Source organism: Hyperoodon ampullatus, assembly GCF_949752795.1.
Source record: "Hyperoodon ampullatus genome assembly, chromosome: 18".
In the NCBI taxonomy this organism is placed as follows: domain Eukaryota; kingdom Metazoa; phylum Chordata; class Mammalia; order Artiodactyla; family Ziphiidae; genus Hyperoodon; species Hyperoodon ampullatus.
The window spans coordinates 38,227,900-38,250,456 of record NC_136931.1 but is presented as its reverse complement, the minus strand read 5'-3'; positions in this window follow the sequence as shown (position 1 = coordinate 38,250,456).

Below are 22,557 nucleotides of genomic sequence, written 5' to 3'. Positions count from 1 at the left end.
CCCTGTTGGCTGAAGCAGCCGGCCCGTCTGTTTGGCTGCCAGGGGGGCACGGCGTTAGGGGAGTCTGCCAAGTGACTGGCCTCCATTACAGGTGACTGAGAAACTGCGTCAAGGCTTTCGGAACACAGCTCCAGGGAAAGGATTCAATTCGGAATAGGGGGATTTGCCACAAAACATCAGCAGCTCCTCTCCCTCAGAGTGCTCTCGGTGGGTCGACTACTAACAGGCACCACGGTCTGCAGCGTGTGAACGGTTCCATGGCGAGCCGGCTACCTCTGTGAAAGGTCCACATGGGGCTGTGCTCCAGCAATCGGGCTCCACACCTTGAGCATTTGGAGCAGGGCAGTCCTGAGCCGAGGTGCCCGCCGAGGGATGCAACCAAAGTTTTCTAACCCCAGGAGAGTGCATCAAGGCCTCGTGTTCTCTCCATGACATGAACGTGAGCTTGAAGCGTAGTGTGTAAGAGTACATTTTGGAACAGCTCGGTGGTACACCTCTCTTCCTGCCTCTCACGCTCTCATGCACCCGGGCTCGGTTCCATGCAGGAACGCTGAGTGGGAGCGACGGCCTCCGTTCTGGACTCTCAAGCCTTCCTCCACAAATGACAGGTCTGTGTGTCTCTTACGTGGGGGAGGAATGAGGTTGCCCGCAGAGGTTCTGAAATGAAAGACCGAACGACACATGGTGCTGAGGAGCTGGTGCCTCACGGGGGGAGCCAAAACGCCAGAATGCTGGAGGCCTCTTTGAAAGCTGCCGGATGCTGTGTGCCGTTCTAAGCCTGAGATACGGATCTTCATGACGGCATGGAAACCCTGCGAGATTTCGGAGACATTGCAAGTGCAACTGGCAAGCTGGAAGGAAGAACCTTCAAAGCGGAGTGTGCTTTCCTGTACAAAACCGAGCCCGCGTGGCTGAGGCCGGTAGCGTTTTACTTCACAGAACTGGTCTCCTCGTATGCCCGCCGCTTACTCTAAAGAGACGACACTGTCAGCCAGCTCTTCCTGAAAGCTCTCGGAAACGGCTTCGAGAGAAGAGCAGCGCAGTGGAGGCACAGACCTTTATCCTAGATACCAGCCCAGTGTCTCTAGCAGCGATCGCTCCCTGGAGGATACTTAGGCCACGCCGAGATTCCAGCAGGGTTTTTTTTTTGTTTTTTGTTTTTTTGCCTGGCGGTAGTACAACTTACTCAGGAGACAGGGATGAGGTGGAGGGCTAATCTGCGTGCGCTTACTCTGCGTGTCCCGGAAACGGTTTCAGGGAGCAGAATTCATCACCCACCACCACCACGTGTGTGCACTGAAGAAGCGCAGGGCGCTGGTTGTTGTCAGGCCGACGGAGAAGGCCCAGTGGTGTGCTGCGGCTCCTTAGAGCTCCACACGTTCTGGGACACTGTGCCTTTGGAAGATTTTCAGAACTGGTGACACCTCTGTGCTGCCAGCGCCAAGAGGCCCAGAGGCCTTTCACACTGAAGGAAGGGCTTGTATCTCATGGAGAAAATACGTACTTCGCCCACCAGATGGAGGCGCACGGTTGACACCCTTTGTTCTGCGAGTTTAAAAATCCAAGTAGGTGTACTCGATTGGGGCTGCCTGGTGAAAGAATGGGCAGTCCGCATCAACCTGAGTAGGCTTCCTGACGTTTGCCTTGTCGCTGGGTAAACTCAGGCTTCAGAGGCTAGATGAGACCAAACGTGTTAGCTTGTGGCGAAAGCCTTTGACCAAAGGCCAATATGCTTGTGCTGGTTGTGGCGAGGGTTAGGCAAGAACTTTTACACCCTGGGCTTTTACTTTACGGGAAGCTGTCCCATTTGGCTGAAATAGGCGGCGTGTCCGTATCACAGCCAGTGAAGCAGGCCGTTGGGGGAGTGTGCCACCTGACAGGCCCCCACTATGGCTAACCGAGAAGATGCATCAAGGCCTTTGAAACACACCTCAAATTAAAGGCTTCTCTCCGGATCAGAAGGCTTTGCTACCGGACTTCAGCAGCTCGTCTCCTCCCTAGTGCTCCGGGTGTGAAGACGGGTGAAAGCCACCACGGTCCCCGGCTCTCGAACGGCTCTTTTCCGAGTTGGTTTCCTCCGTGGTTGCGCCAAGAGGGCTGATCTCAAGCAATCGGGCTGCACAGCGTGAGTCTTGGCCGTAGGGCAATCCTGAGCCGGTGTGCCACCTAAGGAATGAAAGCAAAGTTTCCTTCCCTGGAAGGAAAGCGCACCGAGGCCTGGTGTTTTCTCTGGGAAATTTACGTGGGCTTCAAGGGTGATGCCTATACTACGCTGTGGAAAAGCTCGGGGTTACGGCTGTCTGTCCCCCTCTCTCGGTCCCATACGCTGGGCTCAGCTGTGTGGGGATGCTGAGTGCGAGAGACTGCCTCTGTGCTGGACTCACAAGGCTTCTTCCCTTTGTGGCAATTCTGTGTGTCTCTTGCGTCGAGGAGGAATGAGGGTGCCCACAGGTAGTCTGAAATGGAATAACTAACGACAAGAGGATCCGGGGGAGCTGGCTTCTCGGCGGAAGGAGACAAAAAGCCTGCCTTCTTCTGGTCTCCTTTAGAGCTGCCAGAAACGCTGCCGTCAGAAGCCTAAGAAGCGGGCATGGTGGAGGCAGGGAAACACTTGGAATCCTAAGACACCGCGGAAGTGCGGCTCACAAGCTGGGTGGAAGGAACCTTCAGAGCACAGCGTCGTTTCATGTACAAAAGAGAACGCAAGTGTCTGAGGCTGGCAGCCTTTTGCTTGAGAGACTTGCTGTCCCCGTAGGCATGTGGGCTACGTCCCTGTTTGCGACACTCTCAGGAAACTCTTCAGAAGGACCTTCGGAGCCCGCTTAGAGAGAGACCGGCTGCGAGGTGGATGCACCGAACATGCACCTAGATACCAGCCCTGTTTCCCAAGCACCGACGCTTCCCTGGAGGTTACCTAACCCACCCAGGGATTCAAGCAGGGAGTTTGTCTTGTACAACTTACGCGGGGAGCTGGGATGAGATGTAGGGCTACTTTCCTTGTGCTCACACCACGTGACCCAGAGAAGTTCTCACGGACCAGAATTCAAGCCCCCTTCCTCCGCCACGTGTGTACACCAACGGAGCGCAGGGCAGGGGGTGTTCTCAGGCCAATAGAGAAGTTCTTGTTCAGTGCTGCACCTGCTCTGTGCTTCAGAGGGTCTCGGACTCTCCTCCTTTGGCAGCTTTCCAGAGCTGAGGCTAGCCCTGGGCCGAGAAAGCAAAGAGGCACAGAGGTTTTTCACACCGAAGGCATGGGCTTCTCTCCCATGGAAAAAGTGTACGCCTCCTCCCAGCCGGAGGCTTGCCGCTTGACACCATTTGTTCTGCCCGTGGAACGTACAAAGAGGCATAGTCTCGTTGGGCTGCCTGGTGAAATAAGTTTGTATCGGCAGCGCCGTGAGGACCTCTCCTGAAGTTTGCTTCCTAGCTGGATAAACTCAGGGCAGGAGCTCCATGAGAACACATTCGCTCAGCGTGAGGGGAAGAGCCTTGGTGCCCGGCGCTCAGTGTTTGTGCTTCTGGCGAGCGTCACGCAAGGGCTTTGACACAGAGGGTTCTTATCTTTACTGTGAGCTGTCCCTGTTGGCTGAAGCAGCCGGCCCGTCTGTTTGGCTGCCAGGGGGGGCACGGCGTTAGGGGAGTCTGCCAAGTGACTGGCCTCCATTACAGGTGACTGAGAAACTGCGTCAAGGCTTTCGGAACACAGCTCCAGGGAAAGGATTCAATTCGGAATAGGGGGATTTGCCACAAAACATCAGCAGCTCCTCTCCCTCAGAGTGCTCTCGGTGGGTCGACTACTAACAGGCACCACGGTCTGCAGCGTGTGAACGGTTCCATGGCGAGCCGGCTACCTCTGTGAAAGGTCCACACGGGGCTGTGCTCCAGCAATCGGGCTCCACACCTTGAGCATTTGGAGCAGGGCAGTCCTGAGCCGAGGTGCCCGCCGAGGGATGCAACCAAAGTTTTCTAACCCCAGGAGAGTGCATCAAGGCCTCGTGTTCTCTCCATGACATGAACGTGAGCTTGAAGCGTAGTGTGTAAGAGTACATTTTGGAACAGCTCGGTGGTACACCTCTCTTCCTGCCTCTCACGCTCTCATGCACCCGGGCTCGGTTCCATGCAGGAACGCTGAGTGGGAGCGACGGCCTCCGTTCTGGACTCTCAAGCCTTCCTCCACAAATGACAGGTCTGTGTGTCTCTTACGTGGGGGAGGAATGAGGTTGCCCGCAGAGGTTCTGAAATGAAAGACCGAACGACACATGGTGCTGAGGAGCTGGTGCCTCACGGGGGGAGCCAAAACGCCAGAATGCTGGAGGCCTCTTTGAAAGCTGCCGGATGCTGTGTGCCGTTCTAAGCCTGAGATACGGATCTTCATGACGGCATGGAAACCCTGCGAGATTTCGGAGACATTGCAAGTGCAACTGGCAAGCTGGAAGGAAGAACCTTCAAAGCGGAGTGTGCTTTCCTGTACAAACCCGAGCCCGCGTGGCTGAGGCCGGTAGCGTTTTACTTCACAGAACTGGTCTCCTCGTATGCCCGCCGCTTACTCTAAAGAGACGACACTGTCAGCCAGCTCTTCCTGAAAGCTCTCGGAAACGGCTTCGAGAGAAGAGCAGCGCAGTGGAGGCACAGACCTTTATCCTAGATACCAGCCCAGTGTCTCTAGCAGCGATCGCTCCCTGGAGGATACTTAGGCCACGCCGAGATTCCAGCAGGGTTTTTTTTTTTTTTTTTGCCTGGCGGTAGTACAACTTACTCAGGAGACAGGGATGAGGTGGAGGGCTAATCTGCGTGCGCTTACTCTGCGTGTCCCGGAAACGGTTTCAGGGAGCAGAATTCATCACCCACCACCACCACGTGTGCGCACTGAAGAAGCGCAGGGCGCTGGTTGTTGTCAGGCCGACGGAGAAGGCCCAGTGGTGTGCTGCGGCTCCTTAGAGCTCCACACGTTCTGGGACACTGTGCCTTTGGAAGATTTTCAGAACTGGTGACACCTCTGTGCTGCCAGCGCCAAGAGGCCCAGAGGCCTTTCACACTGAAGGAAGGGCTTGTATCTCATGGAGAAAATACGTACTTCGCCCACCAGATGGAGGCGCACGGTTGACACCCTTTGTTCTGCGAGTTTAAAAATCCAAGTAGGTGTACTCGATTGGGGCTGCCTGGTGAAAGAATGGGCAGTCCGCATCAACCTGAGTAGGCTTCCTGACGTTTGCCTTGTCGCTGGGTAAACTCAGGCTTCAGAGGCTAGATGAGACCAAACGTGTTAGCTTGTGGCGAAAGCCTTTGACCAAAGGCCAATATGCTTGTGCTGGTTGTGGCGAGGGTTAGGCAAGAACTTTTACACCCTGGGCTTTTACTTTACGGGAAGCTGTCCCATTTGGCTGAAATAGGCGGCGTGTCCGTATCACAGCCAGTGAAGCAGGCCGTTGGGGGAGTGTGCCACCTGACAGGCCCCCACTATGGCTAACCGAGAAGATGCATCAAGGCCTTTGAAACACACCTCAAATTAAAGGCTTCTCTCCGGATCAGAAGGCTTTGCTACCGGACTTCAGCAGCTCGTCTCCTCCCTAGTGCTCCGGGTGTGAAGACGGGTGAAAGCCACCACGGTCCCCGGCTCTCGAACGGCTCTTTTCCGAGTTGGTTTCCTCCGTGGTTGCGCCAAGAGGGCTGATCTCAAGCAATCGGGCTGCACAGCGTGAGTCTTGGCCGTAGGGCAATCCTGAGCCGGTGTGCCACCTAAGGAATGAAAGCAAAGTTTCCTTCCCTGGAAGGAAAGCGCACCGAGGCCTGGTGTTTTCTCTGGGAAATTTACGTGGGCTTCAAGGGTGATGCCTATACTACGCTGTGGAAAAGCTCGGGGTTACGGCTGTCTGTCCCCCTCTCTCGGTCCCATACGCTGGGCTCAGCTGTGTGGGGATGCTGAGTGCGAGAGACTGCCTCTGTGCTGGACTCACAAGGCTTCTTCCCTTTGTGGCAATTCTGTGTGTCTCTTGCGTCCAGGAGGAATGAGGGTGCCCACAGGTAGTCTGAAATGGAATAACTAACGACAAGAGGATCCGGGGGAGCTGGCTTCTCGGCGGAAGGAGACAAAAAGCCTGCCTTCTTCTGGTCTCCTTTAGAGCTGCCAGACACGCTGCCGTCAGAAGCCTAAGAAGCGGGCATGGTGGAGGCAGGGAAACACTTGGAATCCTAAGACACCGCGGAAGTGCGGCTCACAAGCTGGGTGGAAGGAACCTTCAGAGCACAGCGTCGTTTCATGTACAAAAGAGAACCCAAGTGTCTGAGGCTGGCAGCCTTTTGCTTGAGAGACTTGCTGTCCCCGTAGGCATGTGGGCTACGTCCCTGTTTGCGACACTCTCAGGAAACTCTTCAGAAGGACCTTCGGAGCCCGCTTAGAGAGAGACCGGCTGCGAGGTGGATGCACCGAACATGCACCTAGATACCAGCCCTGTTTCCCAAGCACCGACGCTTCCCTGGAGGTTACCTAACCCACCCAGGGATTCAAGCAGGGAGTTTGTCTTGTACAACTTACGCGGGGAGCTGGGATGAGATGTAGGGCTACTTTCCTTGTGCTCACACCACGTGACCCAGAGAAGTTCTCACGGACCAGAATTCAAGCCCCCTTCCTCCGCCACGTGTGTACACCAACGGAGCGCAGGGCAGGGGGTGTTCTCAGGCCAATAGAGAAGTTCTTGTTCAGTGCTGCACCTGCTCTGTGCTTCAGAGGGTCTCGGACTCTCCTCCTTTGGCAGCTTTCCAGAGCTGAGGCTAGCCCTGGGCCGAGAAAGCAAAGAGGCACAGAGGTTTTTCACACCGAAGGCATGGGCTTCTCTCCCATGGAAAAAGTGTACGCCTCCTCCCAGCCGGAGGCTTGCCGCTTGACACCATTTGTTCTGCCCGTGGAACGTACAAAGAGGCATAGTCTCGTTGGGCTGCCTGGTGAAATAAGTTTGTATCGGCAGCGCCGTGAGGACCTCTCCTGAAGTTTGCTTCCTAGCTGGATAAACTCAGGGCAGGAGCTCCATGAGAACACATTCGCTCAGCGTGAGGGGAAGAGCCTTGGTGCCCGGCGCTCAGTGTTTGTGCTTCTGGCGAGCGTCACGCAAGGGCTTTGACACAGAGGGTTCTTATCTTTACTGTGAGCTGTCCCTGTTGGCTGAAGCAGCCGGCCCGTCTGTTTGGCTGCCAGGGGGGCACGGCGTTAGGGGAGTCTGCCAAGTGACTGGCCTCCATTACAGGTGACTGAGAAACTGCGTCAAGGCTTTCGGAACACAGCTCCAGGGAAAGGATTCAATTCGGAATAGGGGGATTTGCCACAAAACATCAGCAGCTCCTCTCCCTCAGAGTGCTCTCGGTGGGTCGACTACTAACAGGCACCACGGTCTGCAGCGTGTGAACGGTTCCATGGCGAGCCGGCTACCTCTGTGAAAGGTCCACACGGGGCTGTGCTCCAGCAATCGGGCTCCACACCTTGAGCATTTGGAGCAGGGCAGTCCTGAGCCGAGGTGCCCGCCGAGGGATGCAACCAAAGTTTTCTAACCCCAGGAGAGTGCATCAAGGCCTCGTGTTCTCTCCATGACATGAACGTGAGCTTGAAGCGTAGTGTGTAAGAGTACATTTTGGAACAGCTCGGTGGTACACCTCTCTTCCTGCCTCTCACGCTCTCATGCACCCGGGCTCGGTTCCATGCAGGAACGCTGAGTGGGAGCGACGGCCTCCGTTCTGGACTCTCAAGCCTTCCTCCACAAATGACAGGTCTGTGTGTCTCTTACGTGGGGGAGGAATGAGGTTGCCCGCAGAGGTTCTGAAATGAAAGACCGAACGACACATGGTGCTGAGGAGCTGGTGCCTCACGGGGGGAGCCAAAACGCCAGAATGCTGGAGGCCTCTTTGAAAGCTGCCGGATGCTGTGTGCCGTTCTAAGCCTGAGATACGGATCTTCATGACGGCATGGAAACCCTGCGAGATTTCGGAGACATTGCAAGTGCAACTGGCAAGCTGGAAGGAAGAACCTTCAAAGCGGAGTGTGCTTTCCTGTACAAACCCGAGCCCGCGTGGCTGAGGCCGGTAGCGTTTTACTTCACAGAACTGGTCTCCTCGTATGCCCGCCGCTTACTCTAAAGAGACGACACTGTCAGCCAGCTCTTCCTGAAAGCTCTCGGAAACGGCTTCGAGAGAAGAGCAGCGCAGTGGAGGCACAGACCTTTATCCTAGATACCAGCCCAGTGTCTCTAGCAGCGATCGCTCCCTGGAGGATACTTAGGCCACGCCGAGATTCCAGCAGGGTTTTTTTTTTGTTTTTTTTTTTCTGCCTGGCGGTAGTACAACTTACTCAGGAGACAGGGATGAGGTGGAGGGCTAATCTGCGTGCGCTTACTCTGCGTGTCCCGGAAACGGTTTCAGGGAGCAGAATTCATCACCCACCACCACCACGTGTGCGCACTGAAGAAGCGCAGGGCGCTGGTTGTTGTCAGGCCGACGGAGAAGGCCCAGTGGTGTGCTGCGGCTCCTTAGAGCTCCACACGTTCTGGGACACTGTGCCTTTGGAAGATTTTCAGAACTGGTGACACCTCTGTGCTGCCAGCGCCAAGAGGCCCAGAGGCCTTTCACACTGAAGGAAGGGCTTGTATCTCATGGAGAAAATACGTACTTCGCCCACCAGATGGAGGCGCACGGTTGACACCCTTTGTTCTGCGAGTTTAAAAATCCAAGTAGGTGTACTCGATTGGGGCTGCCTGGTGAAAGAATGGGCAGTCCGCATCAACCTGAGTAGGCTTCCTGACGTTTGCCTTGTCGCTGGGTAAACTCAGGCTTCAGAGGCTAGATGAGACCAAACGTGTTAGCTTGTGGCGAAAGCCTTTGACCAAAGGCCAATATGCTTGTGCTGGTTGTGGCGAGGGTTAGGCAAGAACTTTTACACCCTGGGCTTTTACTTTACGGGAAGCTGTCCCATTTGGCTGAAATAGGCGGCGTGTCCGTATCACAGCCAGTGAAGCAGGCCGTTGGGGGAGTGTGCCACCTGACAGGCCCCCACTATGGCTAACCGAGAAGATGCATCAAGGCCTTTGAAACACACCTCAAATTAAAGGCTTCTCTCCGGATCAGAAGGCTTTGCTACCGGACTTCAGCAGCTCGTCTCCTCCCTAGTGCTCCGGGTGTGAAGACGGGTGAAAGCCACCACGGTCCCCGGCTCTCGAACGGCTCTTTTCCGAGTTGGTTTCCTCCGTGGTTGCGCCAAGAGGGCTGATCTCAAGCAATCGGGCTGCACAGCGTGAGTCTTGGCCGTAGGGCAATCCTGAGCCGGTGTGCCACCTAAGGAATGAAAGCAAAGTTTCCTTCCCTGGAAGGAAAGCGCACCGAGGCCTGGTGTTTTCTCTGGGAAATTTACGTGGGCTTCAAGGGTGATGCCTATACTACGCTGTGGAAAAGCTCGGGGTTACGGCTGTCTGTCCCCCTCTCTCGGTCCCATACGCTGGGCTCAGCTGTGTGGGGATGCTGAGTGCGAGAGACTGCCTCTGTGCTGGACTCACAAGGCTTCTTCCCTTTGTGGCAATTCTGTGTGTCTCTTGCGTCGAGGAGGAATGAGGGTGCCCACAGGTAGTCTGAAATGGAATAACTAACGACAAGAGGATCCGGGGGAGCTGGCTTCTCGGCGGAAGGAGACAAAAAGCCTGCCTTCTTCTGGTCTCCTTTAGAGCTGCCAGACACGCTGCCGTCAGAAGCCTAAGAAGCGGGCATGGTGGAGGCAGGGAAACACTTGGAATCCTAAGACACCGCGGAAGTGCGGCTCACAAGCTGGGTGGAAGGAACCTTCAGAGCACAGCGTCGTTTCATGTACAAAAGAGAACGCAAGTGTCTGAGGCTGGCAGCCTTTTGCTTGAGAGACTTGCTGTCCCCGTAGGCATGTGGGCTACGTCCCTGTTTGCGACACTCTCAGGAAACTCTTCAGAAGGACCTTCGGAGCCCGCTTAGAGAGAGACCGGCTGCGAGGTGGATGCACCGAACATGCACCTAGATACCAGCCCTGTTTCCCAAGCACCGACGCTTCCCTGGAGGTTACCTAACCCACCCAGGGATTCAAGCAGGGAGTTTGTCTTGTACAACTTACGCGGGGAGCTGGGATGAGATGTAGGGCTACTTTCCTTGTGCTCACACCACGTGACCCAGAGAAGTTCTCACGGACCAGAATTCAAGCCCCCTTCCTCCGCCACGTGTGTACACCAACGGAGCGCAGGGCAGGGGGTGTTCTCAGGCCAATAGAGAAGTTCTTGTTCAGTGCTGCACCTGCTCTGTGCTTCAGAGGGTCTCGGACTCTCCTCCTTTGGCAGCTTTCCAGAGCTGAGGCTAGGCCTGGGCCGAGAAAGCAAAGAGGCACAGAGGTTTTTCACACCGAAGGCATGGGCTTCTCTCCCATGGAAAAAGTGTACGCCTCCTCCCAGCCGGAGGCTTGCCGCTTGACACCATTTGTTCTGCCCGTGGAACGTACAAAGAGGCATAGTCTCGTTGGGCTGCCTGGTGAAATAAGTTTGTATCGGCAGCGCCGTGAGGACCTCTCCTGAAGTTTGCTTCCTAGCTGGATAAACTCAGGGCAGGAGCTCCATGAGAACACATTCGCTCAGCGTGAGGGGAAGAGCCTTGGTGCCCGGCGCTCAGTGTTTGTGCTTCTGGCGAGCGTCACGCAAGGGCTTTGACACAGAGGGTTCTTATCTTTACTGTGAGCTGTCCCTGTTGGCTGAAGCAGCCGGCCCGTCTGTTTGGCTGCCAGGGGGGCACGGCGTTAGGGGAGTCTGCCAAGTGACTGGCCTCCATTACAGGTGACTGAGAAACTGCGTCAAGGCTTTCGGAACACAGCTCCAGGGAAAGGATTCAATTCGGAATAGGGGGATTTGCCACAAAACATCAGCAGCTCCTCTCCCTCAGAGTGCTCTCGGTGGGTCGACTACTAACAGGCACCACGGTCTGCAGCGTGTGAACGGTTCCATGGCGAGCCGGCTACCTCTGTGAAAGGTCCACACGGGGCTGTGCTCCAGCAATCGGGCTCCACACCTTGAGCATTTGGAGCAGGGCAGTCCTGAGCCGAGGTGCCCGCCGAGGGATGCAACCAAAGTTTTCTAACCCCAGGAGAGTGCATCAAGGCCTCGTGTTCTCTCCATGACATGAACGTGAGCTTGAAGCGTAGTGTGTAAGAGTACATTTTGGAACAGCTCGGTGGTACACCTCTCTTCCTGCCTCTCACGCTCTCATGCACCCGGGCTCGGTTCCATGCAGGAACGCTGAGTGGGAGCGACGGCCTCCGTTCTGGACTCTCAAGCCTTCCTCCACAAATGACAGGTCTGTGTGTCTCTTACGTGGGGGAGGAATGAGGTTGCCCGCAGAGGTTCTGAAATGAAAGACCGAACGACACATGGTGCTGAGGAGCTGGTGCCTCACGGGGGGAGCCAAAACGCCAGAATGCTGGAGGCCTCTTTGAAAGCTGCCGGATGCTGTGTGCCGTTCTAAGCCTGAGATACGGATCTTCATGACGGCATGGAAACCCTGCGAGATTTCGGAGACATTGCAAGTGCAACTGGCAAGCTGGAAGGAAGAACCTTCAAAGCGGAGTGTGCTTTCCTGTACAAACCCGAGCCCGCGTGGCTGAGGCCGGTAGCGTTTTACTTCACAGAACTGGTCTCCTCGTATGCCCGCCGCTTACTCTAAAGAGACGACACTGTCAGCCAGCTCTTCCTGAAAGCTCTCGGAAACGGCTTCGAGAGAAGAGCAGCGCAGTGGAGGCACAGACCTTTATCCTAGATACCAGCCCAGTGTCTCTAGCAGCGATCGCTCCCTGGAGGATACTTAGGCCACGCCGAGATTCCAGCAGGGTTTTTTTTTTTGTTTTTTTTTTTCTGCCTGGCGGTAGTACAACTTACTCAGGAGACAGGGATGAGGTGGAGGGCTAATCTGCGTGCGCTTACTCTGCGTGTCCCGGAAACGGTTTCAGGGAGCAGAATTCATCACCCACCACCACCACGTGTGCGCACTGAAGAAGCGCAGGGCGCTGGTTGTTGTCAGGCCGACGGAGAAGGCCCAGTGGTGTGCTGCGGCTCCTTAGAGCTCCACACGTTCTGGGACACTGTGCCTTTGGAAGATTTTCAGAACTGGTGACACCTCTGTGCTGCCAGCGCCAAGAGGCCCAGAGGCCTTTCACACTGAAGGAAGGGCTTGTATCTCATGGAGAAAATACGTACTTCGCCCACCAGATGGAGGCGCACGGTTGACACCCTTTGTTCTGCGAGTTTAAAAATCCAAGTAGGTGTACTCGATTGGGGCTGCCTGGTGAAAGAATGGGCAGTCCGCATCAACCTGAGTAGGCTTCCTGACGTTTGCCTTGTCGCTGGGTAAACTCAGGCTTCAGAGGCTAGATGAGACCAAACGTGTTAGCTTGTGGCGAAAGCCTTTGACCAAAGGCCAATATGCTTGTGCTGGTTGTGGCGAGGGTTAGGCAAGAACTTTTACACCCTGGGCTTTTACTTTACGGGAAGCTGTCCCATTTGGCTGAAATAGGCGGCGTGTCCGTATCACAGCCAGTGAAGCAGGCCGTTGGGGGAGTGTGCCACCTGACAGGCCCCCACTATGGCTAACCGAGAAGATGCATCAAGGCCTTTGAAACACACCTCAAATTAAAGGCTTCTCTCCGGATCAGAAGGCTTTGCTACCGGACTTCAGCAGCTCGTCTCCTCCCTAGTGCTCCGGGTGTGAAGACGGGTGAAAGCCACCACGGTCCCCGGCTCTCGAACGGCTCTTTTCCGAGTTGGTTTCCTCCGTGGTTGCGCCAAGAGGGCTGATCTCAAGCAATCGGGCTGCACAGCGTGAGTCTTGGCCGTAGGGCAATCCTGAGCCGGTGTGCCACCTAAGGAATGAAAGCAAAGTTTCCTTCCCTGGAAGGAAAGCGCACCGAGGCCTGGTGTTTTCTCTGGGAAATTTACGTGGGCTTCAAGGGTGATGCCTATACTACGCTGTGGAAAAGCTCGGGGTTACGGCTGTCTGTCCCCCTCTCTCGGTCCCATACGCTGGGCTCAGCTGTGTGGGGATGCTGAGTGCGAGAGACTGCCTCTGTGCTGGACTCACAAGGCTTCTTCCCTTTGTGGCAATTCTGTGTGTCTCTTGCGTCCAGGAGGAATGAGGGTGCCCACAGGTAGTCTGAAATGGAATAACTAACGACAAGAGGATCCGGGGGAGCTGGCTTCTCGGCGGAAGGAGACAAAAAGCCTGCCTTCTTCTGGTCTCCTTTAGAGCTGCCAGACACGCTGCCGTCAGAAGCCTAAGAAGCGGGCATGGTGGAGGCAGGGAAACACTTGGAATCCTAAGACACCGCGGAAGTGCGGCTCACAAGCTGGGTGGAAGGAACCTTCAGAGCACAGCGTCGTTTCATGTACAAAAGAGAACCCAAGTGTCTGAGGCTGGCAGCCTTTTGCTTGAGAGACTTGCTGTCCCCGTAGGCATGTGGGCTACGTCCCTGTTTGCGACACTCTCAGGAAACTCTTCAGAAGGACCTTCGGAGCCCGCTTAGAGAGAGACCGGCTGCGAGGTGGATGCACCGAACATGCACCTAGATACCAGCCCTGTTTCCCAAGCACCGACGCTTCCCTGGAGGTTACCTAACCCACCCAGGGATTCAAGCAGGGAGTTTGTCTTGTACAACTTACGCGGGGAGCTGGGATGAGATGTAGGGCTACTTTCCTTGTGCTCACACCACGTGACCCAGAGAAGTTCTCACGGACCAGAATTCAAGCCCCCTTCCTCCGCCACGTGTGTACACCAACGGAGCGCAGGGCAGGGGGTGTTCTCAGGCCAATAGAGAAGTTCTTGTTCAGTGCTGCACCTGCTCTGTGCTTCAGAGGGTCTCGGACTCTCCTCCTTTGGCAGCTTTCCAGAGCTGAGGCTAGCCCTGGGCCGAGAAAGCAAAGAGGCACAGAGGTTTTTCACACCGAAGGCATGGGCTTCTCTCCCATGGAAAAAGTGTACGCCTCCTCCCAGCCGGAGGCTTGCCGCTTGACACCATTTGTTCTGCCCGTGGAACGTACAAAGAGGCATAGTCTCGTTGGGCTGCCTGGTGAAATAAGTTTGTATCGGCAGCGCCGTGAGGACCTCTCCTGAAGTTTGCTTCCTAGCTGGATAAACTCAGGGCAGGAGCTCCATGAGAACACATTCGCTCAGCGTGAGGGGAAGAGCCTTGGTGCCCGGCGCTCAGTGTTTGTGCTTCTGGCGAGCGTCACGCAAGGGCTTTGACACAGAGGGTTCTTATCTTTACTGTGAGCTGTCCCTGTTGGCTGAAGCAGCCGGCCCGTCTGTTTGGCTGCCAGGGGGGCACGGCGTTAGGGGAGTCTGCCAAGTGACTGGCCTCCATTACAGGTGACTGAGAAACTGCGTCAAGGCTTTCGGAACACAGCTCCAGGGAAAGGATTCAATTCGGAATAGGGGGATTTGCCACAAAACATCAGCAGCTCCTCTCCCTCAGAGTGCTCTCGGTGGGTCGACTACTAACAGGCACCACGGTCTGCAGCGTGTGAACGGTTCCATGGCGAGCCGGCTACCTCTGTGAAAGGTCCACACGGGGCTGTGCTCCAGCAATCGGGCTCCACACCTTGAGCATTTGGAGCAGGGCAGTCCTGAGCCGAGGTGCCCGCCGAGGGATGCAACCAAAGTTTTCTAACCCCAGGAGAGTGCATCAAGGCCTCGTGTTCTCTCCATGACATGAACGTGAGCTTGAAGCGTAGTGTGTAAGAGTACATTTTGGAACAGCTCGGTGGTACACCTCTCTTCCTGCCTCTCACGCTCTCATGCACCCGGGCTCGGTTCCATGCAGGAACGCTGAGTGGGAGCGACGGCCTCCGTTCTGGACTCTCAAGCCTTCCTCCACAAATGACAGGTCTGTGTGTCTCTTACGTGGGGGAGGAATGAGGTTGCCCGCAGAGGTTCTGAAATGAAAGACCGAACGACACATGGTGCTGAGGAGCTGGTGCCTCACGGGGGGAGCCAAAACGCCAGAATGCTGGAGGCCTCTTTGAAAGCTGCCGGATGCTGTGTGCCGTTCTAAGCCTGAGATACGGATCTTCATGACGGCATGGAAACCCTGCGAGATTTCGGAGACATTGCAAGTGCAACTGGCAAGCTGGAAGGAAGAACCTTCAAAGCGGAGTGTGCTTTCCTGTACAAACCCGAGCCCGCGTGGCTGAGGCCGGTAGCGTTTTACTTCACAGAACTGGTCTCCTCGTATGCCCGCCGCTTACTCTAAAGAGACGACACTGTCAGCCAGCTCTTCCTGAAAGCTCTCGGAAACGGCTTCGAGAGAAGAGCAGCGCAGTGGAGGCACAGACCTTTATCCTAGATACCAGCCCAGTGTCTCTAGCAGCGATCGCTCCCTGGAGGATACTTAGGCCACGCCGAGATTCCAGCAGGGTTTTTTTTTTGTTTTTTTTTTTCTGCCTGGCGGTAGTACAACTTACTCAGGAGACAGGGATGAGGTGGAGGGCTAATCTGCGTGCGCTTACTCTGCGTGTCCCGGAAACGGTTTCAGGGAGCAGAATTCATCACCCACCACCACCACGTGTGCGCACTGAAGAAGCGCAGGGCGCTGGTTGTTGTCAGGCCGACGGAGAAGGCCCAGTGGTGTGCTGCGGCTCCTTAGAGCTCCACACGTTCTGGGACACTGTGCCTTTGGAAGATTTTCAGAACTGGTGACACCTCTGTGCTGCCAGCGCCAAGAGGCCCAGAGGCCTTTCACACTGAAGGAAGGGCTTGTATCTCATGGAGAAAATACGTACTTCGCCCACCAGATGGAGGCGCACGGTTGACACCCTTTGTTCTGCGAGTTTAAAAATCCAAGTAGGTGTACTCGATTGGGGCTGCCTGGTGAAAGAATGGGCAGTCCGCATCAACCTGAGTAGGCTTCCTGACGTTTGCCTTGTCGCTGGGTAAACTCAGGCTTCAGAGGCTAGATGAGACCAAACGTGTTAGCTTGTGGCGAAAGCCTTTGACCAAAGGCCAATATGCTTGTGCTGGTTGTGGCGAGGGTTAGGCAAGAACTTTTACACCCTGGGCTTTTACTTTACGGGAAGCTGTCCCATTTGGCTGAAATAGGCGGCGTGTCCGTATCACAGCCAGTGAAGCAGGCCGTTGGGGGAGTGTGCCACCTGACAGGCCCCCACTATGGCTAACCGAGAAGATGCATCAAGGCCTTTGAAACACACCTCAAATTAAAGGCTTCTCTCCGGATCAGAAGGCTTTGCTACCGGACTTCAGCAGCTCGTCTCCTCCCTAGTGCTCCGGGTGTGAAGACGGGTGAAAGCCACCACGGTCCCCGGCTCTCGAACGGCTCTTTTCCGAGTTGGTTTCCTCCGTGGTTGCGCCAAGAGGGCTGATCTCAAGCAATCGGGCTGCACAGCGTGAGTCTTGGCCGTAGGGCAATCCTGAGCCGGTGTGCCACCTAAGGAATGAAAGCAAAGTTTCCTTCCCTGGAAGGAAAGCGCACCGAGGCCTGGTGTTTTCTCTGGGAAATTTACGTGGGCTTCAAGGGTGATGCCTATACTACGCTGTGGAAAAGCTCGGGGTTACGGCTGTCTGTCCCCCTCTCTCGGTCCCATACGCTGGGCTCAGCTGTGTGGGGATGCTGAGTGCGAGAGACTGCCTCTGTGCTGGACTCACAAGGCTTCTTCCCTTTGTGGCAATTCTGTGTGTCTCTTGCGTCCAGGAGGAATGAGGGTGCCCACAGGTAGTCTGAAATGGAATAACTAACGACAAGAGGATCCGGGGGAGCTGGCTTCTCGGCGGAAGGAGACAAAAAGCCTGCCTTCTTCTGGTCTCCTTTAGAGCTGCCAGACACGCTGCCGTCAGAAGCCTAGGAAGCGGGCATGGTGGAGGCAGGGAAACACTTGGAATCCTAAGACACCGCGGAAGTGCGGCTCACAAGCTGGGTGGAAGGAACCTTCAGAGCACAGCGTCGTTTCATGTACAAAAGAGAACGCAAGTGTCTGAGGCTGGCAGCCTTTTGCTTGAGAGACTTGCTGTCCCCGTAGGCATGTGGGCTACGTCCCTGTTTGCGACACTCTCAGGAAACTCTTCAGAAGGACCTTCGGAGCCCGCTTAGAGAGAGACCGGCTGCGAGGTGGATGCACCGAACATGCACCTAGATACCAGCCCTGTTTCCCAAGCACCGACGCTTCCCTGGAGGTTACCTAACCCACCCAGGGATTCAAGCAGGGAGTTTGTCTTGTACAACTTACGCGGGGAGCTGGGATGAGATGTAGGGCTACTTTCCTTGTGCTCACACCACGTGACCCAGAGAAGTTCTCACGGACCAGAATTCAAGCCCCCTTCCTCCGCCACGTGTGTACACCAACGGAGCGCAGGGCAGGGGGTGTTCTCAGGCCAATAGAGAAGTTCTTGTTCAGTGCTGCACCTGCTCTGTGCTTCAGAGGGTCTCGGACTCTCCTCCTTTGGCAGCTTTCCAGAGCTGAGGCTAGCCCTGGGCCGAGAAAGCAAAGAGGCACAGAGGTTTTTCACACCGAAGGCATGGGCTTCTCTCCCATGGAAAAAGTGTACGCCTCCTCCCAGCCGGAGGCTTGCCGCTTGACACCATTTGTTCTGCCCGTGGAACGTACAAAGAGGCATAGTCTCGTTGGGCTGCCTGGTGAAATAAGTTTGTATCGGCAGCGCCGTGAGGACCTCTCCTGAAGTTTGCTTCCTAGCTGGATAAACTCAGGGCAGGAGCTCCATGAGAACACATTCGCTCAGCGTGAGGGGAAGAGCCTTGGTGCCCGGCGCTCAGTGTTTGTGCTTCTGGCGAGCGTCACGCAAGGGCTTTGACACAGAGGGTTCTTATCTTTACTGTGAGCTGTCCCTGTTGGCTGAAGCAGCCGGCCCGTCTGTTTGGCTGCCAGGGGGGCACGGCGTTAGGGGAGTCTGCCAAGTGACTGGCCTCCATTACAGGTGACTGAGAAACTGCGTCAAGGCTTTCGGAACACAGCTCCAGGGAAAGGATTCAATTCGGAATAGGGGGATTTGCCACAAAACATCAGCAGCTCCTCTCCCTCAGAGTGCTCTCGGTGGGTCGACTACTAACAGGCACCACGGTCTGCAGCGTGTGAACGGTTCCATGGCGAGCCGGCTACCTCTGTGAAAGGTCCACACGGGGCTGTGCTCCAGCAATCGGGCTCCACACCTTGAGCATTTGGAGCAGGGCAGTCCTGAGCCGAGGTGCCCGCCGAGGGATGCAACCAAAGTTTTCTAACCCCAGGAGAGTGCATCAAGGCCTCGTGTTCTCTCCATGACATGAACGTGAGCTTGAAGCGTAGTGTGTAAGAGTACATTTTGGAACAGCTCGGTGGTACACCTCTCTTCCTGCCTCTCACGCTCTCATGCACCCGGGCTCGGTTCCATGCAGGAACGCTGAGTGGGAGCGACGGCCTCCGTTCTGGACTCTCAAGCCTTCCTCCACAAATGACAGGTCTGTGTGTCTCTTACGTGGGGGAGGAATGAGGTTGCCCGCAGAGGTTCTGAAATGAAAGACCGAACGACACATGGTGCTGAGGAGCTGGTGCCTCACGGGGGGAGCCAAAACGCCAGAATGCTGGAGGCCTCTTTGAAAGCTGCCGGATGCTGTGTGCCGTTCTAAGCCTGAGATACGGATCTTCATGACGGCATGGAAACCCTGCGAGATTTCGGAGACATTGCAAGTGCAACTGGCAAGCTGGAAGGAAGAACCTTCAAAGCGGAGTGTGCTTTCCTGTACAAACCCGAGCCCGCGTGGCTGAGGCCGGTAGCGTTTTACTTCACAGAACTGGTCTCCTCGTATGCCCGCCGCTTACTCTAAAGAGACGACACTGTCAGCCAGCTCTTCCTGAAAGCTCTCGGAAACGGCTTCGAGAGAAGAGCAGCGCAGTGGAGGCACAGACCTTTATCCTAGATACCAGCCCAGTGTCTCTAGCAGCGATCGCTCCCTGGAGGATACTTAGGCCACGCCGAGATTCCAGCAGGGTTTTTTTTTTGTTTTTTTTTTTCTGCCTGGCGGTAGTACAACTTACTCAGGAGACAGGGATGAGGTGGAGGGCTAATCTGCGTGCGCTTACTCTGCGTGTCCCGGAAACGGTTTCAGGGAGCAGAATTCATCACCCACCACCACCACGTGTGCGCACTGAAGAAGCGCAGGGCGCTGGTTGTTGTCAGGCCGACGGAGAAGGCCCAGTGGTGTGCTGCGGCTCCTTAGAGCTCCACACGTTCTGGGACACTGTGCCTTTGGAAGATTTTCAGAACTGGTGACACCTCTGTGCTGCCAGCGCCAAGAGGCCCAGAGGCCTTTCACACTGAAGGAAGGGCTTGTATCTCATGGAGAAAATACGTACTTCGCCCACCAGATGGAGGCGCACGGTTGACACCCTTTGTTCTGCGAGTTTAAAAATCCAAGTAGGTGTACTCGATTGGGGCTGCCTGGTGAAAGAATGGGCAGTCCGCATCAACCTGAGTAGGCTTCCTGACGTTTGCCTTGTCGCTGGGTAAACTCAGGCTTCAGAGGCTAGATGAGACCAAACGTGTTAGCTTGTGGCGAAAGCCTTTGACCAAAGGCCAATATGCTTGTGCTGGTTGTGGCGAGGGTTAGGCAAGAACTTTTACACCCTGGGCTTTTACTTTACGGGAAGCTGTCCCATTTGGCTGAAATAGGCGGCGTGTCCGTATCACAGCCAGTGAAGCAGGCCGTTGGGGGAGTGTGCCACCTGACAGGCCCCCACTATGGCTAACCGAGAAGATGCATCAAGGCCTTTGAAACACACCTCAAATTAAAGGCTTCTCTCCGGATCAGAAGGCTTTGCTACCGGACTTCAGCAGCTCGTCTCCTCCCTAGTGCTCCGGGTGTGAAGACGGGTGAAAGCCACCACGGTCCCCGGCTCTCGAACGGCTCTTTTCCGAGTTGGTTTCCTCCGTGGTTGCGCCAAGAGGGCTGATCTCAAGCAATCGGGCTGCACAGCGTGAGTCTTGGCCGTAGGGCAATCCTGAGCCGGTGTGCCACCTAAGGAATGAAAGCAAAGTTTCCTTCCCTGGAAGGAAAGCGCACCGAGGCCTGGTGTTTTCTCTGGGAAATTTACGTGGGCTTCAAGGGTGATGCCTATACTACGCTGTGGAAAAGCTCGGGGTTACGGCTGTCTGTCCCCCTCTCTCGGTCCCATACGCTGGGCTCAGCTGTGTGGGGATGCTGAGTGCGAGAGACTGCCTCTGTGCTGGACTCACAAGGCTTCTTCCCTTTGTGGCAATTCTGTGTGTCTCTTGCGTCGAGGAGGAATGAGGGTGCCCACAGGTAGTCTGAAATGGAATAACTAACGACAAGAGGATCCGGGGGAGCTGGCTTCTCGGCGGAAGGAGACAAAAAGCCTGCCTTCTTCTGGTCTCCTTTAGAGCTGCCAGACACGCTGCCGTCAGAAGCCTAAGAAGCGGGCATGGTGGAGGCAGGGAAACACTTGGAATCCTAAGACACCGCGGAAGTGCGGCTCACAAGCTGGGTGGAAGGAACCTTCAGAGCACAGCGTCGTTTCATGTACAAAAGAGAACGCAAGTGTCTGAGGCTGGCAGCCTTTTGCTTGAGAGACTTGCTGTCCCCGTAGGCATGTGGGCTACGTCCCTGTTTGCGACACTCTCAGGAAACTCTTCAGAAGGACCTTCGGAGCCCGCTTAGAGAGAGACCGGCTGCGAGGTGGATGCACCGAACATGCACCTAGATACCAGCCCTGTTTCCCAAGCACCGACGCTTCCCTGGAGGTTACCTAACCCACCCAGGGATTCAAGCAGGGAGTTTGTCTTGTACAACTTACGCGGGGAGCTGGGATGAGATGTAGGGCTACTTTCCTTGTGCTCACACCACGTGACCCAGAGAAGTTCTCACGGACCAGAATTCAAGCCCCCTTCCTCCGCCACGTGTGTACACCAACGGAGCGCAGGGCAGGGGGTGTTCTCAGGCCAATAGAGAAGTTCTTGTTCAGTGCTGCACCTGCTCTGTGCTTCAGAGGGTCTCGGACTCTCCTCCTTTGGCAGCTTTCCAGAGCTGAGGCTAGCCCTGGGCCGAGAAAGCAAAGAGGCACAGAGGTTTTTCACACCGAAGGCATGGGCTTCTCTCCCATGGAAAAAGTGTACGCCTCCTCCCAGCCGGAGGCTTGCCGCTTGACACCATTTGTTCTGCCCGTGGAACGTACAAAGAGGCATAGTCTCGTTGGGCTGCCTGGTGAAATAAGTTTGTATCGGCAGCGCCGTGAGGACCTCTCCTGAAGTTTGCTTCCTAGCTGGATAAACTCAGGGCAGGAGCTCCATGAGAACACATTCGCTCAGCGTGAGGGGAAGAGCCTTGGTGCCCGGCGCTCAGTGTTTGTGCTTCTGGCGAGCGTCACGCAAGGGCTTTGACACAGAGGGTTCTTATCTTTACTGTGAGCTGTCCCTGTTGGCTGAAGCAGCCGGCCCGTCTGTTTGGCTGCCAGGGGGGCACGGCGTTAGGGGAGTCTGCCAAGTGACTGGCCTCCATTACAGGTGACTGAGAAACTGCGTCAAGGCTTTCGGAACACAGCTCCAGGGAAAGGATTCAATTCGGAATAGGGGGATTTGCCACAAAACATCAGCAGCTCCTCTCCCTCAGAGTGCTCTCGGTGGGTCGACTACTAACAGGCACCACGGTCTGCAGCGTGTGAACGGTTCCATGGCGAGCCGGCTACCTCTGTGAAAGGTCCACACGGGGCTGTGCTCCAGCAATCGGGCTCCACACCTTGAGCATTTGGAGCAGGGCAGTCCTGAGCCGAGGTGCCCGCCGAGGGATGCAACCAAAGTTTTCTAACCCCAGGAGAGTGCATCAAGGCCTCGTGTTCTCTCCATGACATGAACGTGAGCTTGAAGCGTAGTGTGTAAGAGTACATTTTGGAACAGCTCGGTGGTACACCTCTCTTCCTGCCTCTCACGCTCTCATGCACCCGGGCTCGGTTCCATGCAGGAACGCTGAGTGGGAGCGACGGCCTCCGTTCTGGACTCTCAAGCCTTCCTCCACAAATGACAGGTCTGTGTGTCTCTTACGTGGGGGAGGAATGAGGTTGCCCGCAGAGGTTCTGAAATGAAAGACCGAACGACACATGGTGCTGAGGAGCTGGTGCCTCACGGGGGGAGCCAAAACGCCAGAATGCTGGAGGCCTCTTTGAAAGCTGCCGGATGCTGTGTGCCGTTCTAAGCCTGAGATACGGATCTTCATGACGGCATGGAAACCCTGCGAGATTTCGGAGACATTGCAAGTGCAACTGGCAAGCTGGAAGGAAGAACCTTCAAAGCGGAGTGTGCTTTCCTGTACAAACCCGAGCCCGCGTGGCTGAGGCCGGTAGCGTTTTACTTCACAGAACTGGTCTCCTCGTATGCCCGCCGCTTACTCTAAAGAGACGACACTGTCAGCCAGCTCTTCCTGAAAGCTCTCGGAAACGGCTTCGAGAGAAGAGCAGCGCAGTGGAGGCACAGACCTTTATCCTAGATACCAGCCCAGTGTCTCTAGCAGCGATCGCTCCCTGG